Raw genomic sequence first — 19217 nt, 5'->3', positions numbered from 1 at the left:
AAACTGAAACAAGAACCACCATCCTGGGCTGTGGCCCTGGCCCCAGGGCTGAGGCTGGGACTTCCAGGCGACCCTTCTGGCCAGCAGTGCGTCATCAGCATGGAGCAGGGTTGCCTTGCCGTCACCGTCCAACTCGGCAGCAGTGCGTCCTGAGGGCCGGCCTCTGTCACAGCTCTGAAAGGTTGGTCCGCGGCTGAAGGCGAGTTTCCTGAAGCTACTTGCAACATCTCTGATGCCTTGGGGGGGAGAGAGAGAGTGAAAGGTCAGAATTCAAATCCCAACTTGCAACATCCAATATCCATTCTAAACGTACTACATCCAACTTCCAACAGCTAAAATCCAAATCTATCACCCGATTCCCAATATCTGACTCCCAATGCCCAGTACTCAATGCCCAATTCTCAAGGTCCAACACCCAATGCCCAACAACCAATGACCAAAATCCAATGCCCAATAGTCCATGCCCAACAACCAACATCCAATACCCAATATCCAATACCCAATGCCAGCATCCAATACTAACAATGAACTCCCAATATCCAACATAACATTCTTCTGCCAAATTCTGCGCTAACTCCATTTACAAGGTTGCAGATGAGACTGCTGTAGTCGGATGAATCTTAAATTATGACAAGGCAGATTACAGCAAGGATATAGAGAGCTTATGTAATATGGTGTCAAGACAACAACCTTCCCTCCATGTCAGTAAAACGTATGAGTTAGTGATTGACTTCATGAAGTAGGGTGGTGTACATGCCCCAGTCAGCATCAATGATGCTGAGCGAAGGTCAGGAACTTCAGTTCCTAGGCATCAACAATATGTCCTTGTCCAACCACGTTGATGCTACAGCCAATAAAGCACACAAATTATTCTACTTCCTCAGAAGACTCAGGAAATTTAGCATGCCTGCAATGACTCTTACCAATTTCCCAGATGCACTATAGGAAAACATCCTATCTTAAATGAATCTAGATACAACAATTCTGTCCTAGATTGCAATAAACTGCAGAGAGTTGTGGATGCAAACACATCCATCACACAAACCATCTCCACTATTGAATGGTCCTCTTCTAAGCCGAGATCTCTCAACCTACCTTGATGCGACCTTTTCACGTTTTTACTGCACTTTGTTTATTTTGGACCACTATTGTGCTCGTGTGTAGTTTGATTATACTCGTGAACAGTATGATTTGACTGAATGTCGTGCAAAATGAACTGTTTACTGTAGCTTAGCACATATGACAATAATAAACCAACATCATGTACCAATGCACAAATCCCAACATCCCACAACAAACTCCTGACAACTAATGTCCAGGTCTCAACATCCAATGCCTTATTCCCAACATTCAACATCCAAGTCCCAATGTATGACTGGATCGGGTGCTGCTCCAAGAGACCGAGCACACAGAGCGGACATGACCTGCAGCTGCACGGAGTGGTAGAGGACACCAACGATTACACTTGGCCAGGCTGATCCTCCAACGCCGCCAGGACAATGGGCCTATATGGCCAGTTTAAGAACTCTACATCAATAACAACTTAGACTTGAAAATGTCAACAAATTTGGTGACTCGTGTGTTCTGTCTCAGGGTACTATTTTTATACACTTGTACTGAATCTAAGATATGCTTATTTATGTTTACTGAACTGTATGCAAAAAAGAATTTCATTGTATCTCAGTACCATTGAACCATGGAACTATTGAACAACTTCCAACACCCAACTTCCACAATAAAATGCCCAGCTCTTACGATTTAGCTCTCAACAACCAATGACAACTCCAACTTCAACAACCAATATCAAATGCCAACATTGGACAGCCAACATCTAATTCCCAATGCCTGAAAGATATTATGGTAGTGGCATGTAAACAGCAACCACATAAGTTTCAGTCAGGCCAGTGTGGGTCTTCTTTATTTTGCACATATCCACATAAGACTGATACAATATAATTATATCACATGACTTAAATCACACCATCTAGTACTGAGTAAGGTGCAGTTACCATTATATACATTACACTGCTCAACCTCCAGCTCCCAATATGCAATGGCCAACACACAAATACCCAACTCCCAACATCTGATTCCCAACAAATGACTCCCAACAAATATCCAGGTTGTGTTAATATATAGGGGTGTGGATGGGTAATATAATAATATATTGTGTTAATATATATAGATATACTAGATTAAGTGGGACCCGTTGGGTCCCAGCATCACACGGTAGGGCTGGACCCCTACGCAATATTCCACCTCTCCACCTTTCTGGGTGCACTAGTATGGGTGTTGTGGGCTGAAGGGACTGGTTTCCAGAGGGCTCGTATGGACATTGTGGGCTGAATGGATTCTTGGGCTGGCGACTCAGTCACTCAAGCCTGTTGTGCTGGCAGCTCACTCACTCACGGCTGGTGGGCTGGCAGTTGACTCACGGCTATTCCTTGAAATTCCATTTCAAGCAGGGTGCAAGGCCACCAAATTCAAGTGCAGTTTCTTACCACTTCAAGCAGGGTGCAAGGCCACCAAATTCAAGTGCAGTTTCATTCCATTCCAAGCAGGGTGCAAGGCCACTAAAGACAGGGAGTCGTGACCTCTCCCTCCTCCATCTTGCAGAGACTGAGCTACGCCCACACTTCTGGGTTTTATAATCCCTCCCCCCTCCCACCAGAAGGGGCGTGGCCTTCATGGCACAATTGACAGAAGAGAGAATCTCAACTTTTTTAAACACTAATAACTATTTTATTTTTCATCGATGGGAAGGACAGGGACTCTGAGTAAAATGGCCAAAAATGGCCAAAAATCACAGCCGTACGTGGTACCGTTTTTTCTAAAATCAATATAAAGCGCAAACAGGAAGTGGTCAAGCTTAGACTTTTAATTATATAGAAGGCAAGGCAACTTTAATTAGGCAAGGCAACTTTCATTAGTCAAGGCAACTTTAATTAGGCAACACAGCTTTAGCATGTCCAAACCATAGGCAACATAGCTTTAGCATTTCCAAACCAAAGGCAACACAGCTTTAGCATTTCCAAACTATATTTTCAAACCACATTAAGGGCACTGACAGGTCAATAAAACCACTCACAGTTTAGTAGACATGTGTTCAGCGTTATTCACAGACTGAGAGACGTGGCCCTCTCGCTCCCCCATCAATATCAATATCCACTGCCCTACCCTCATCAATTACCTTTGTTACCTCAAAAAACAATCAAACATCTTGCAGAGACTGACTGAGGCACTCAACACTTCCGGGTTTTATACTCCCTCTGGACTTCAGGAGAGAGAATCTCAACATTTTTTAAACACTAATAACTCTTTTATTTTTCATCGATGGGAAAAATCCTCTTGTCCTGCGCAGCGAAGGGGAACTCTGAGTAAGATGGCCAAAAATCACAGCCGTAAGTGGCAGCGTTTTATCTAAAATCAATCTACAGAACAACAGGAAGTGGTCAAGATCAGACTTTTAGTAATATAGATCTCAGAAACAACAGAGGTCCCAGCACATATCCCTGAAGAACTACACTGGACACAGACCACCGACCCGAATAATTCCATCTCAACCCGCTGAGTTCAATAGGTAAACCCATTCTGAATCCAAATGACAGGGTCACCATGGATTCCATGCACCTTAATCTTCTGGATTAGTTTACCATGAGGGACTTTATCAAATATCTTACTAGAATCCATGCAGACAATATCCACTCCCCTACCCTCATTAATTACCTTTGTTACCTCAAAAAACAATCAAATTAGTAAGAAAAAGCGATGGTGCCTGTCCCTAATTAGTCCATTCTCTTCCAAATGCAAGTAAATCCTATCCCGAAGTACCGTCTCCAGTAGATTAATAATAATAATAATGGATGGGATTTATATAGCGCCTTTCTAATACTCAAGGCGCTTTACATCGCATTATTCATTCACTCCTCAGTCATACTCGGTGGTGGTGAGCTACTTCTGTAGCCACAGCTGCCCTGGGGCAGACTGACGGAAGCGTGGCTGCCAATCTGCGCCTACGGCCCCTCCGACCACCACCAATCACTCACACACATTCACACACATTCACACACAGGCAAAGGTGGGTGAAGTGCCTTGCCCAAGGACACAACGACAGTATGCACTCCAAGCGGGATTCGAACCGGCTACCTTCCGATCGCCAGCCGAACACTTAGCCCATTGTGCCATCTGTCGTCCCGATTCCCTACCACTGACATGAGGCTCACTGGCCTATAATGTTACTGGATCACGTCTACTTCCCTTCTTAAAGGAACAACATTAGCTATATCCAGTACTGCAGGACTTCACCTATGGCAGGACAGGATACAAAAATCTTCAAGACCCTTGAAATCTCCTCTCTTGCCTCTCTCAACAACCCGGGATAGATCCCATTAGGCCCCACTGATTTATCTACTCCAATGCTCTTCAAGTGACCCAACACCACCTCCTTCTTGACAGCAAACTGACCTAGCATATTAGATGCTCCCTTCCCACTCTACTGGCCTTTGAAGTAGACTTGCAAAGACTTAGGTCTCTCTGAATGAAAAACATTGCCTCATCTCTTCCTCAAATGGGCAGCCTTAGATCTGGATCCTCTCATAACAAATGCCTCTAACATCCTCTCAAAGTGCTCCCTGTCAAGGCTTCTCAGGATCTTACATGTTTCAATTAAATTCCTTCCCACTCTTCTAAATCCCATTAGATGCAAGCCCAGTCTTGGCAAAGTTTGCTGATTAGACAGCCTGTTCACACCAGGAGGCATTCAATTTTTACCAAGTATACTGACGGCATTAAGTCAGGGACAGATGTAAAATGTGGATGAGTCAGCTTTATATCACATAGCAAAAATAGGTTTAGTGTAGACACAGCGAACTGCAGATGCTGGTTTATAAAAATAGCCAGAGTAAATCCGTGGGTCAGGCAGCACACAAAAGGCTGGAGTAACTCAGCGGGTCAGGCAGCATCTCTGGAGAAAAGGAATAGGTGATGTTTCGTGTTGAGACCCTTCTTCAGACTGAGAGTCAGGGGGAAGGGGAATGAGAGATAAAGAAGGTACTTAGGAGAAATGAATGGATGATATGCAAAAAGCACCGATAATGAAGGAAATGAGGGCCGCGCAATAGGCCATTGTTGGGTGCGAGATTTTTGGCGATGAATAAACAGACAGAGGAACTAATGAGGATGACAGTAAAACTAGTATGACGACTAGGGTGGGGGAGGGACACAGAGAGAGGGGAAGCAAGGGATACTTGAAGTTTGAGAAATCAATATATCATACCGCTGGGTTTTAAGCTGCCCAATCAAAATATGAGATGCTGTTCCTCCAATTTACCTTTGGCCTCACTCTGCCTCTGGATAACATGGATAGGTGATGCTTCGGTTAGGACCCTCCTTCAGACTGATTGTGGTTGATGGAGGGAGGGGGGTGAAAGAAACCTGGAAGAGAGGTGGTGGTTGGATAAACTCTGGCATGCGATACAGGGGGGTTCAAATGGCAGATGGTTTAACAAAGGCCAGAGATGAATAGGCAAAAAATGTGAGATAAGAATAGAAGATGTGCAAAATGTGGAAGGCATATAGGTAGAAAGGGAAGCAGAAAGTGCGAAATGGCTGTGCATTTCTCTGTGCACAAGAGAGGGGGAAAAGGGGGTGTTTATAGGTTAGTTAAAATTACTTAAAAATTGGAGAATTCAATATTCATATCTTTGAATTGCGGAAAGAGAAGTCTCTGTGGAATGCAGAGTGGCGTGTGGATGGAAGATGTGACAGGTGATGGGATCATATTGAAGGTTGGTGGCATGAAATGTAACGACAAGGGGAACTCTATCGTTCTGTCTGGAGAGAGGGTGAGCGAGGACAGAACTACATGCATACAGGCAACGCAGGTGAGCGTTCCATTAACTACAGGGTGGAAACCACACTTACCAAAGAGGACATCTAGGATGTCTTAAATGGAAAGTCTCATCCTGGGAGTTGATGCGAACGATGGTGAAATTGAGAATTGAGAATAGGGTATGGTGACTTTAGTTTAGAGATACAGCACAGAAACAGGCCCTTCGGCCCACCGGGTCCGCACCGACCAGCGATCCCCAAACACTAACGCCGGAGGTCGGTGGGGGCGATGCAAGCCGGCAGCCCTGCCAGCAACGTGTTTGTTTTTCTACTTTTTTAGTTTGTCTTAATGTATGTTTTTAATGTCTCTCGGTGTGTCTTGTGTGGGGGGGTAAGGGGGAAACCGTTTCGGTCGCGTCCTCCACGGAGAGGCGACTTTTTCCAGGTCGCCTCCCCCATGACCTAACATCGAGGATCAGTGCGGCCTTTCCCGGAGACACGCCCGGGCCTTCAACTGCGGGCGCAGCGAGGACGCTTTTGTTGTGGAGCGGGCGAGAGGGCGAGGGGGGGAACGCTCCGTTCGCTGGCCCACGGCAGCCTGAAGCCTGCGTCCGGAGCCTGGGATCCCTCGTTGGGGACCCGGGAGAAGCTCCGACCGCCGGCCTACTTTTAACTGCGGGCGCGGCGGGGACTTACCATCCGGAGCGGGGTCCCTCGCCGGGGATCCCTGGAGAGGAGCTCCGACCGCCGGCTCTGCGGTCTGCGGTGCTTCTTGCTGCGGCGCGGCAGGGACTTTAGATCCTCGACTGCCGGCCTGCGGCCTACACCATCTTGAAGCAGCGGTCTCCGGTGGGGATGCACCGATTCAGGACTTACCTGGACTTACCTTGTCTACACATCTGGACGCCCGCAGCGGCGACTGCGAGGGTTGAGGGTTCAACCGACCACTGGTGAAAATGGAGGAGGACTGGCCAATTTTTGTGCCTTCCACCAGTGAGGAATGCTGTGGTGGATGTTTGTGTTAAATTTCTATTGTGTATTGTGTGTCTTTTTTTATTGTACCACTGCTGGCAAATTCATTTCACTTGCACTTTAGGGACAATTTTTACATTTATCAAGCCAATGATAAATACATTGTACAACTTTGAAATGTGAGAGGAAACCGAAGATCTCGGAGAAAACCCACGCAGGTCATGGGGAGAATGTACAAACTCCGTACAGGCAGCATCTGTAGTCGGGATCGACCCCGTGTCTCCGGCGCTGCATTCGCTGTAAGGCAGCAACCCTACCGCTGCACCACTGTGACCGCCCGAGACATAGGGTGGGTGTAGGTATAGTCCAGATAATAAGAACTTAGTGGGTTTGTAGTAGACGTTAGTCAATAGACTGTGGTGGATACAGAGATCAAGAAAGGGGTCAAAGATGGTCCAGGTGAATTTGAAGCCATTGTCATGGATATTTTGGGGTATAAGTGTGTGTATACATATATACTTGTCTATACTTTGCACTGTATTGTTTATATGGGTTATTTATTGAACTGTTTTGTTGATTATTTTATGCATTGAGTACACAGTTTACAAACCTGTTGTGCTGCTGCAAGAAATAACATAGCAATAACTCACTGCTGATTCACACTGGATTGTTAAGTTGTGTATGGAGATCATGCAAGAGCGCATTTCCGGTACAAACACACACACCTGCCCGGAAGTTGGGGCGAGCCCTTCTGCGCGGTGACGTCACAGGTGACGTGACCGGCGGCGGATCATGCATGCGACGGCCATTGCCTCCAGCGCGGCGACGACTGGAGGCGGCGGGGAGGGTGAGGGGTGGGTGCTGCTGCTGCTGCCGTCGCCGCGGCCTTCGCCCCTCGGGGGGACATGGTGGAATCCGATATCTAACCCGGGCTACGCCGCATCCGTGCCCTGTTCATCGCATGGCCAGTCTCGGCTTTCGGCGGCCGCTGTGAAGGAGCTGAGATCCCCGCACTGATCGATGGCCGCCTCCCTCCCTCCCTCCCTCTGCAAGCCCGGCGCTGCCGCGCTCCCGCGCTCCCATACAGCGAGCGCACCGGGGCTTGTCTTACATACGTATCACGAAGACACTTTATTCCCAATAATAAAACTAAAAACGGTGCATAAAAGACATTGCTTTAGTAGTATCTCCACATTCAATAGTGTTTTATTCAGTGTTTAGACACGCAGCAACACAAAGAACTGTAGATGCTGATTTACCAAACAAAAAGACAGCAAGTGCTGGAGTAACTCAGCGGGTCAAGTAGCATCTCTGGAGGACATGTAGAGTCCCGAGCTGAAATGGTGCCTCTCCATGGCCTCCGATACAGTTGTCTAGTATCTAAATCCTCACTATATTTTTAATATAAGGTAGCATTGCCAGTTCGCCACTCATGTGCCCCCCCCTGGTGTGATATCCCTTCCTTTCAGAGGACTCGGCTCCTCAGCGGAAGATCTCTGTCCGTGAATCTCTCACTGAGCCTTGGCGTTAGCTGCACCAAGGTTCAGTGTGTCCCTCAGCACATCGTCCTACAGTCTGGAATAGGCCTGTTTTTTTTTTAATTTAAAAATACTTTATTCAAGTAATAATTATATACAATACAGGAAGTGCAAAAAATTCATCCGACATTTTCGGAGGCTATACAAACATTCAAAACTGTTTACACAAATTTATCCCCCACCCTTGCCACTCATGTGGCCCACTGGCATGGAATCCCTCCCCTTATTTTTGAGGGGCGTCGCTACCACACCCTGCCCACCTTTGGCCTGGAGGTTGATGGAGCCCGACATAACCGAAAGTGTTGCTCCCCCCTCCACCTTCTGCCTACATCCTGCTTCTCACCCTCCCTCCAGCACCACCTTTCAGCTGCTGTGCTCTGGTTGCCCTGGTGAGGGCACTTTAACCACTGTCTTGTTTCCCACAGCAACGACTATGAGCACTCCCAATGAGAGATCCGCTCATCCTGTAATACCACATGAATCGCCACACTGCTGCTGGTTTAATAGATTTTTCATACACGTCACAAACTTTTGGTTTGCACTTGTTCAATAAAGCAAAGGAATGCTCTCTCAATGGAGGAAATCTGAAAGCATTCGCTGCGATGGCATTTCAGTCTCAGTCACAGAGGCCGATGTCAGGAAATCCTTCAGAGGGGTGAACCCCCGAAAAGCACCTGGTCCTGATGGTATACCCGGCCGTGTTCTAAAAACCTGTGCAGACCAACTGGCGGGAGTTTTTACGGACATTTTCAATCTCTCACTTCTGAGGTCTGAGGTCCCCACCTGCTTTAAAAGGGCATCAATTATACCGGTGCCCAAGAAGAGTAAGGTGACATGCCTCAATGACTATCGACCAGTGGCACTAACGCCGGTGGTGATGAAGTGCTTTGAGAGGTTGATCATGGAGCAAATCAACTCCTACATCGACAAAAACCTGGACCCACTGCAGTTCGCGTACCGCCACAACAGATCAACGGTGGATGCGATCTCGCTGGCCCTCCACTCCGCACTGCACCACTTGGACAACAAAAACTCATATGTCAGGCTGTTATTCATTGATTACAGCTCGGCATTTAACACAATCATCCCCTCCAAACTGGTTACCAAACTCGCAGAACTGGGTCTCTGCGCATCCCTCTGCAACTGGATCCTCGACTTCCTCGTCCACAGACCACAGTCTGTTCGTATTGGTGGAAATGTGTCAGCCTCAATAACAATCAGCACGGGAGCACCTCAAGGCTGCGTGCTCAGCCCCCTGCTGTACTCACTCTATACCCATGACTGCGTAGCGAACCACAGTGCGAACTCCATCATCAAGTTCGCTGACGACACCACTATTGTGGGGCGTATCACTGATGGGGATGAGTCAGAGTACAGAAGAGAGATCGAGCAACTGTCCATATGGTGCCAGCGCAATAACCTGGCCCTCAACACCAGCAAAACCAAGGAACTGATTGTGGACTTTGGAAGGAGTAGGAGGGGGACCCACAGCCCCATTTATATCAACGGGTCGATGGTTGAAAGGGTCAAGAGCTTCAAATTCCTGGGCGTGCACATCTCTGAAGATCTTTCCTGGTCCGAGAACACTAATGCAATCATCAAAAAAGCACATCAGCGCCTCTACTTCCTGAGAAGATTACGGAGAGTCGGATTGTCAAGGAAGACTCTCTCTAACTTCTACAGGTGCACAGTCGAGAGCATGCTGACCGGTTGCATCGTGGCTTGGTTCGGCAATTTGAGCGCCCTGGAAAGGAAAAGACTACAAAAAGTAGTAAACACTGCCCAGTCCATCATCGGCTCTGACCTTCCTTCCATCGAGGGGATCTATCGCAGTCGCTGCCTCAAAAAGGCTGGCAGTATCATGAAAGACCCACACCATCCTGGCCACACACTCATCTCCCTGCTACCTTCAGGTAGAAGGTACAGGAGCCTGAAGACTGCAACAACCAGGTTCAGGAATAGTTACTTCCCCTCAGCCATCAGGCTATTAAACCTGGCTCGGACAAAACTCTGATTATTACCAACCACTTTCTGTTATTTGCACTATCAGTTTATTTATTCATGTGTGTATATATTGATATCATGGTATATGGACACATTTATCTGTTTTGTAGTAAATGCCTACTATTTTCTGTGTGCTTAAGCAAAGCAAGAATTTCATTGTCCTATACAGGGACACATGACAATAAACTAACTTGAATACTTGAATACTTGATTCAAGGGTACTTAATGAACAATCAATTGCCAGAATTATCATTGGCATGTGAAAGAACAGGCCCAATTCGGTTCCTTGGCCATGAACAGACTGAAAATCAGATTTTAAAAAGCGAATGTATGACTGGGCTTTATATTCAGAGATTAGAATACACAATGTAGCAGAATTCAGATCCAGCTTAGGTTCGTTTAGAGGTAAAGTGTGGAAACAATACTTTTGGCTCACTGAGTCTGCGACGACCAGCGATCCACCCATACACACGAGGGACAATTTACAGAAGCCTATTAACCTACAGACCTGTGCATCTTTGGAATATGAGAGGAAACCGGAGCACCCGGGGAAAACGCATGCGGTCACTGGGAGAACGTAAAAACTCTGCACAGACAGCACACATAGTCAGGGTCGAACCTGGGTCTTTGGAGCTGCAAGGCAGCAACTCTACTGCTGCCCCAAGTACTGAGAGTTCTCGAACATAGAACCGTACAGGGCAGAAACAGGCCCTACGCCCTACAATGTCTGTGCCAAACATAGCTAGGTAAAACTAATCTCCTCTGCTTGCACACAATTCATATCCCTCCATTCCCTGCATATCCACGTGCCTATCTAAGAGCCTCTTAAATGCCACTATCATATCTGCCTCAACCACCATTCCTGGTAACGCATTCCCATCAACCCACAGTTCCCTCCATAATGTTTGAGACAAAGACTTATCATTTATTTATTTGCCTCTGTACTCCACAATTTGAGATTTTTAAATTTGTAAAATCACATGTGTTTAAAGTGCACATTGTCAGATTTTATTAAAGGCAATTTTTATCAAACTTGGTTTCACCATGTAGAAATTACAGCTGTGTTTATACTGTCCCCCCATTTCAGGGCACCATTATGTTTGAGACACATGGCTTCACGGGCATTTGTAATTGCTCCGGTGTGTTTAATTGCCTCCTACATGCAGGTATAAGAGAGCTCTCAGCACCTAGTCTTTCCTCCAGTCTTTCCATCACCTTTGGAAACTTTTATTGCTGTTTATCAACATGAGGACCAAAGTTGTGCCTATGAAAGTCAAAGATGCCATTATGACTGAGAAACAAGAATAAAACTGTTAGGGACATCAACCAAACCTTCGGCTTACTAAAATCAACTGTTTGGAACATCATTAAGAAGAAAGAGAGCACTGGTGAGCTTACTAATCGCAAAGGGACTGGCAGGCCAAGGAAGACCTCCACAGCTGATGACAGACGAATTCTCTCTATTATAAAGAAAAATCCCCAAACACCTGTCCGACAGATCAGAAACACTCTTCAGGATTCAGGTGTGGATTTGTCAATGACCACTGTCTGCAGAAGGCTTCATGAACAGAAATACAGAGGGTACACTGCAAGATGCAAACCACTGGTTAGCCACAAAAATAGGATGGCCGGGTTACAGTTTGCCAAGAAGTACTTAAAAGAGCAACCACAATTCTGGAAAAAGGTCTTGTGGACAGATGAGATGAAGATTAACTTATGTCAGAGTGATGGCAAGAGTAAGGTACGGAGGAGAGAAGGAACTGCCCAAGATCCAAAGCATACCACCTCATCTGTGAAACACGGTGGTGGGGGTGTTATGGCCTGGGCATGTGTGGCTGATGAAGGTACTGGCTCACTTATCTTCATTGATGATCCAACTGCTGATGGTAGTAGCATTATGAATTCTGAAGTGTATAGACACATCCTATTTGCTCAAGTTTGAACAAATGCCTCAAAACTCATTCGCTGGCAGTTCATTCTACAGCAAGACAATGATCCCAAACATACTGCGAAAGCAACAAAGGAATTTTTCAAAGCTAAAAAATTGTAAATTCTGGAAAGGCCAAGTCAATCACCCGATCTAAAACCCAATTGAGCATGCCTTTTATATGCTGAAGAGAAAACTGAAGGGGACTAGCCCCCAAAACAAGCATAAGCTAAAGATGGCTGCAATACAGGTCTGGCAGAGCATCGCCAGAGAAGACACCCAGCAACTGGTGATGTCTGTAATGTATGCAACGTTTGTATTCGTCATCAACATGTAAATGCGAGCACCCTTGTGAGTCAATGAATCGCAGACTTCAAGCAGTCATTGCATGCAAAGGATATGCAACAAAATACTAAACATGACTACTTTAATTTACATGTTATTGCTGTGTCCCAAACATTATGGTGCCCTGAAATGGGGGGACTATGTATAAACACTGTTGTAATTTCTACATGGTGAAACCAAAATGTATAAAAATGACCTTTATTAAAATCTGACAATGTGCACTTTATCCACATTTGATTTTTTTCTATGACAAATCTCAAATTGTGGAGTACAGAGGCAAATAAATAAATGATGGGTCTTGGTCCTAAACATTATGGCGAGCATTGTATATTGGCCTGGTGAAAATGCATCACAGATTTACAAAAGGTAGCAGGACACCAAGAATTAATTGACAAGGAAAATAAAACACAATCTAGAGCTATAATCGCAGGAATTTCAAAGACAGAACGATTTGATTAAATATGCAAGATACTGACTGGAATCTTTATTCCTATTGGATGAGGTATCTGGGAAGAATAATCATACGAGCTCTTTCAATAGTAAAGTTGGGAAATATCTAAGCACGGAGATTGTTAGAAATACAGAACTCGTTTTTCAGAAATTACAATTTATTAAATTAGTAGAGTTAATCTGAGGTTGGTTGATTTTATTAATTAGAGACATGAGGAGTTTGTGGAAGAGACATGCAGAAAGCTATGTCTTAGATCTACCATGAATATCCTTGAGTGGCAATTGTAAATTGTCCCTAGTGTGTAGGATAATGCTAGCCTACAGGGTGATAGCTGATCGGCGCAGACTCGGTGGGCAAAATAGTCTGTTTCTGCGCGGTATATCTAAAGTCTAAAGTAAAGTTTAGCACTGCGCAAGCTACAGTATATCCATCGGATGGGGTGATGAAAACTAAGAATACAAAAGGAGTCAAAATGTACAATTGATCTTTCTCTGGATGAAGGAATTTTATTTCTCACCTCTGTCCTGAGGATTCCGCTAATTCTGACACCATGACCCTTTCTAGAAACTCCAGCCATGGGGGAGCATCATCCCTGAATTGGTTAGGCCGCACGGAGTACCGTGTGCAATCTGGTCGCCGCAGTGTAGTTAGGATGTGATTGAGCTAAAGAGGGTGCAGAAAATATTCAGAGTAATGTGAGGGCTGAGTAACTGGAGGGCTTAAGTTATAAAGAGAGAGTGGATAGGCTGGGACATTTTCCCTGCAACAAAACAAAAGAGACTGAGTGGTGATCTTACAGTGGTTTGTAAAATTATGAGGGATTGGCTAGATAGTCATAGTCTTTTTCCCAGGGCAGGGAAGTCTAAAACCAGAGGACATAGGCTTCCGGAGAGAGAGAAAAGATTTAAAAGAAATCTAAGGGGAATATTTTTCACATAAAGTAGCTGCAACCTACATACTCTTAAAGAGACATGCAACAATGCAATCATTACCATTCCAGTGACTGGGCAGCATTGCTGCTGAATAATAGGTACAATAGTGGGTAGGGGTGAGGGTGTGAGGTAGTGGTAGTGAAGACATTGTTTGCAAGAGTTATGCTCTTTCTGCAGGAGGGTCACAGAAACCTCTATGGGACCACGGAAGGTTGTTGAGTTGATCTCCAGGTGTAAAGGCATGTGCAGTTTATGAATGGCAGCAATTTGAGGAAGCCTGTAATGCAGGCAAGTGGCCCTGCCTGGTGTGACCGCTCCTGTGGCCTGCAAATGAAACCTTCTCCACTCGAGTGCAGAACTTGGAGGACCTTGCTGAGGCAGCAGTCGGCAACAGACCGTGAGATCATATGGCGTAAGCAGCAGTCTCCCATAAGTAAAGGACTCGGACAGGATGGAATTTGTTAAATGTGAGCAAAGCATCTTCCTTGATCAATATATAAAGGCAAAGAGATGAACTGTGGTCCTGATCTCCAGGGACAAAGCTATCAAGCACTGTAGTGAGGCTCTATTTGAGGTTTCAGGAGGTGACAGATCTCAGTGAGGACAGGCATGAATGTGGCCCTATTAAACAGCATGGTTTCAGAGAAACCTGTTGCTATGTCAACGCACAATGACTATTGTTTTTAAGATCCAGGGGACTGAATATTAAGTCTTGCAGAGTGGGCGGAATCGCTTGGGGATGTTTTATGCCGGTAAAAAACAGCCGGAACAAACAGACGTCTGCCACGATGTTGGGGGTCAAGTGAACCAGCAGCAACAAAACCCCAGTTCTGGCAGCAATGTCCTTGGATTGTCTGACTCCCAACTTTTCAGAGTTCATAGAGACCAGACACAGGTCACCACATCCCTACAGATCTTTTCACCCTTTAGACTTCAGAGATACGGCGCGGAAACATGGTCTTTGGCCCACCGAGTTCATGCCGACCAGCGATCGTCCTGTCCTCTAGCGCTATCCTACACACTAGGGACAATTTACAATATTACCAAAGCCAAATAACCTACAAGTCCATATGTCTTTGGAGTGTGGGATGAAACCAGAGGACCCAGAGAAAACCACTTGGTCACAAGGAGACCATTTAAACTCCGTACGGACAGCACCCGTAGTCAGGATGGTACCTGGGTCTCTGGCACTGTAAGGCAACAACTCTACTGTTGCAACACTGTGCCGCCTCCTTCTACACTAATTCAATTTGCCTGATTAGGACCATAGCCATCTATATCATGCCTATGTAAATATCTGATAAATGCCCCTGAAATGTAGTAATCGTGTCTGATTTCACCATTGTGGGCAAGTGGGACTACCTTAGATGGGGACCTTGGTCGGTGTGGATGAGTTGGGCCTAAAGACCTGTTGTTTGTGCTGTATACTGTAGCTCTATGGCTCTATCACCTCCTCTGGCAGCAAGTTCAGATCCAGTTGTGCAATGTTACTTTAGTGGGTTTTATTTCCTGGAATCCTTTACACAGCGTGACATGTGCATTGTGTACTGAGCGTTTTCCTACAGTGTGGTGTTCCCCACAGGATTTTTACACCTGGTAATGCATTGTGTGCTACATAGAAGAAAATATTACTCAAAAATACAACCTTTGTTCCATGTACAAAAGTGCTATTATCCAATTTATTGGAATGGTGACTGTTGCTCAACACGCTATCCAGAGACATAATTATCCAGAATCATCTGAATCCCACACAGCAATTAGGGAATTTAAATTCAGTGAATTAAGTACTCTGGAAATAATACCGGTATTAGTAATGTTGGCTATGAAACTAATGCAATATAAATTTTTATCTGGTTCACTAATATTCTTCACGGGAGGCAATCTATTGTCAATTGGGTCTTGCAGCCGTCCCTCATTCAAAATTCAGACCCACTGCCTCGCAAACACTCTGTTGTTTCAAATTCCACGGCGAGAATTAATAATAAAATCTGTCAGAGCATGCAGCATCAACCTCAGTATCAGATGCAGTCAAAAGAAAGGCACTCTAAGCCCTGGAAAGTCATCTTCGTGATTTTCAGTGGTGCTGTTCAATGGAGAATTTCCCTGTAACTGCATCAAGGAATCTCAAGAAGCAGATAGAATCATACTGACAGAATCAAAGCTTCAGGAACTTCTTTGCAATCCCTGGGTGAGGTAAACTCTTGCTGATTATCGCCTGCCAGCCTCCTCCATCTGATGATATATTACTCCTCCATATTGAACAACACTTTCGAACATTTGAATAACGAGAGCACAAGTTGTCCTCTGAGCGTGGGGCTTTGATATCTACAATTAAGAATAGTTTGGCTCCAACATCGCAGATTCAGACAAATGAGTGGAATACAGATGCAGCATTTGCAACCACCTTCCATCACTTCGCCAGGTAGGTTACAACCACATTCTGGTGAGAGATTTTTTCATTCCAAAGACGTGCAGGTTTGTAGGTTAATTGGCTTCTGTAAAATTGTCCCTAGTGTGTAGGATTGAACAAGTGTAGAGTGATCGCTGGTCGTTGTGGACGGTGGGCCTGTTTCCATGCTGTATTATTAAACTAAACCAGGCCCGAAACGTTGCCTATTTCCTTCGCTCCATAGATGCTGCTGCACCCGCTGAGTTTCTCCAGCTTTTTTGTGTACCTTAAACTAAAATCCCCACTGAATCTCTTGCTCCGCAACTGAAATATGTGCCCTCTGTTTTTAATTGTCATAGATTCATAGAGCTATACAGCGTGGAAACAGGCCCTTCGGCCCAACTTGCCCACACCGACCAACTACACTCGTCCCACACATCTGCTTTTGGTCCTTATCCCTCTAAACCTACTCTATCTATGTACCTGTCTAAATGTTTCTTAAACATTGTGATAGTACCTGCCTCAACTACCTCCTCCAGCAGTTTGTTCCATACATCCACCACTCACTGTGTGAAAAAAGTTACCCCTTAGGTTCCCATTATATCTTTCCCTCCTTACCTTAAACGCATGTCCTCTGGTTCTCGATTCCCCTACTCTGGGCAAAAGAGCTATCTATTTAATGAGCAAAAATACTTGCTATCCCCCTACCTATGCCTCTCATAATGTTGTACACCCCACTTGGGTCAACCCTCAACCTCCTGCAAACCCAGCCTATTCAGTGTCTTATCACAACTGAAACCCTCCATCCCAGGCAACAGCCTCTGAATCCTCTTCAGTACAGTTACATCCTGCCTGTGGGGAAGTGAATACTTCTTCCATCTGTGGCTTAACCAGAGTTTATTAAAGATGCACCATGACCACCCTTACATGCTCTTACATTCAATGTCTCGGCCAATGAAGACAAGCATCCATTATGCCTCCTTCTCCATCATGTGCTGGCTCCTTTTTGGATCTAAGGACTAGAGTCAAAGAGCTAAACAACACCAGGTCCTTTATCCCGCAGTCCATGCTGACCAAGTTGGCATGTTGGGACAGTCCCATTTGCCTGCATTTTGCCCATAGCCATCTAAACCCTTCCTGTGCACATATCTGTCCAAATATCATTCAAAGGTCATCATTGTCTGCAGTTCTATAGGTTCCCCAGGCAGCTTATACCAGATAAAGACTATGGTCTGGATGAAAGGTTGTCCCTGAGGTCCATCTTATATTTCTCCCTTCTCAATTTAAGTCTGCGCCCTCAAGTTTTAAAATCCTCTACCTTGCGAAAAGACTGTAAATATTCAAATTAATCACCTTGGATTCTATGCGGTCCAACCTTCCAGACTAACCCACCATGCAGGAGTTTGTCAAAGGCCTTGCTAACGTTCATATAGACATCGTCCACTGCTCTAGCTTTATCAATCTTCTTGGTGACCTCACAAAAAAACCTTCTTAAATAAAGGTACAACATGAGCCACCCTCTTGTCTTTCAGAACTTCACCCGTGGCTAAAGATGATGCAAATATCTCTACAAGAGCCTCCGCATTCTTCTTTCACAGGTTCCGAGGATGCACTTGATCAGCCTCTAGGGATTTACCTATCTTAATGTGCTTCAAAACCGCTAATACCTCCTCTTTGGTCATTCGTGTATGATCTAATACATCACAACTTTGCCTTGATTCCCTAGCTTCCATTATCTTCTGAGTAAATATGGATGACAAATATTCATTTAATATCTCTCCCATCTGTTGTGGCCGTGCTTGATCTTTAGGGGGATCTATTCTGTCGCTAGCCAGCCTTGTGCTCTTAATATACCTGTAGAATCTCTTGTGATTTTCTTTTACATTGCCTGCCATCTCTATTTTATGTCATCTTTTTGTCCTTTTGATTGACTTCTTAAGTGTACTCCTACACTTCATATACTCATGGATGGATCTGCATGATCCCAATCTGATCTATACCTCCCATATTTTTCCTGACCAGAGTCAGAGTCATAGAGTCATACAGCATGGAAACAGGCCGAACAAGATGCCCTATCTAAGTTAGCCTTGTTTGGCCCATAACCCTCTAAAACATTCCTTTCCGTACCTGTCTAAATGTCTTTCAAATGTTATGGTACCTACCTCAACCATTTCACTGGTTGGTCACTCCATATACCCACTACCTTTCGTGTGATTTCTTAACCTTGGAAAAAGGATCCCGACTGTCTAAATCTGACATATGCCTCCTTCCGGGTGGGCGGCGCGACTCACACGCAGCGGCCTCTGCAGTCCGTCTGTCTTTTTTTATTTTTTGTCTCGTTTGAATGTAGTTGTTTTTTTTTTTTAAACTGGGTATGTGTGTGGGGGGTGGGGGGTGGGGGGGGGGGGGGGGGAAACTTTTAAAATCTTTCCCCTGCACGGAGAACCCGACCTTTTCTCTGTCGGGTCTCCGTTGTCGTTGGGGCCTAGCACCGTGGAGCGGCCTCCAACCGGAATGACCTGGGGCTCCAGTCGCGGAGCTGCGGACTTACTCACCATCGCGGAGCTGGCCGAGTTCGGAGCGGGAGGAGCGGTGGTGGCGCGCTGCTGCGGCCCGACCCAGGGGATTCGGGGGCTCCAGCCGCCAGCCCGGTGGACGGTGACACCGGGAGCCCGCAGGCCCCTGCTGGGAGACCGCTTTGCGGGGCTTCCGCAACGGCTACTTCTCCCGCCCGAGTTGCGGGGTTACGGATGACCTGGAGCGGGGCCTTGCATCGCCCGGCGCAGCTTTAAATGTCCGCGGGACTTGTTAGCGCCCGCCGGGGGCTCCA

General features: G+C 45.8%; 1 long non-coding RNA gene across 1 annotated transcript; it reads left to right on the top strand.

Annotated features, from left to right (window-relative positions):
- Positions 1–11499: 11499 nt before the first annotated feature.
- LOC116977667 lies at positions 11500–12932 on the top strand. The gene is made up of 3 exons (XR_004413274.1): positions 11500–11655; positions 12405–12409; positions 12892–12932. It is a non-coding gene; the product is annotated as an uncharacterized LOC116977667 (long non-coding RNA).
- The last annotated feature ends 6285 nt before the right edge of the window (positions 12933–19217 follow it).

The sequence above is a fragment of the Amblyraja radiata genome, chromosome 10, assembly GCF_010909765.2.
Source record: "Amblyraja radiata isolate CabotCenter1 chromosome 10, sAmbRad1.1.pri, whole genome shotgun sequence".
Lineage (NCBI taxonomy): Eukaryota > Metazoa > Chordata > Chondrichthyes > Rajiformes > Rajidae > Amblyraja > Amblyraja radiata.
This window is presented reverse-complemented; position numbering and strand designations above follow the sequence as displayed.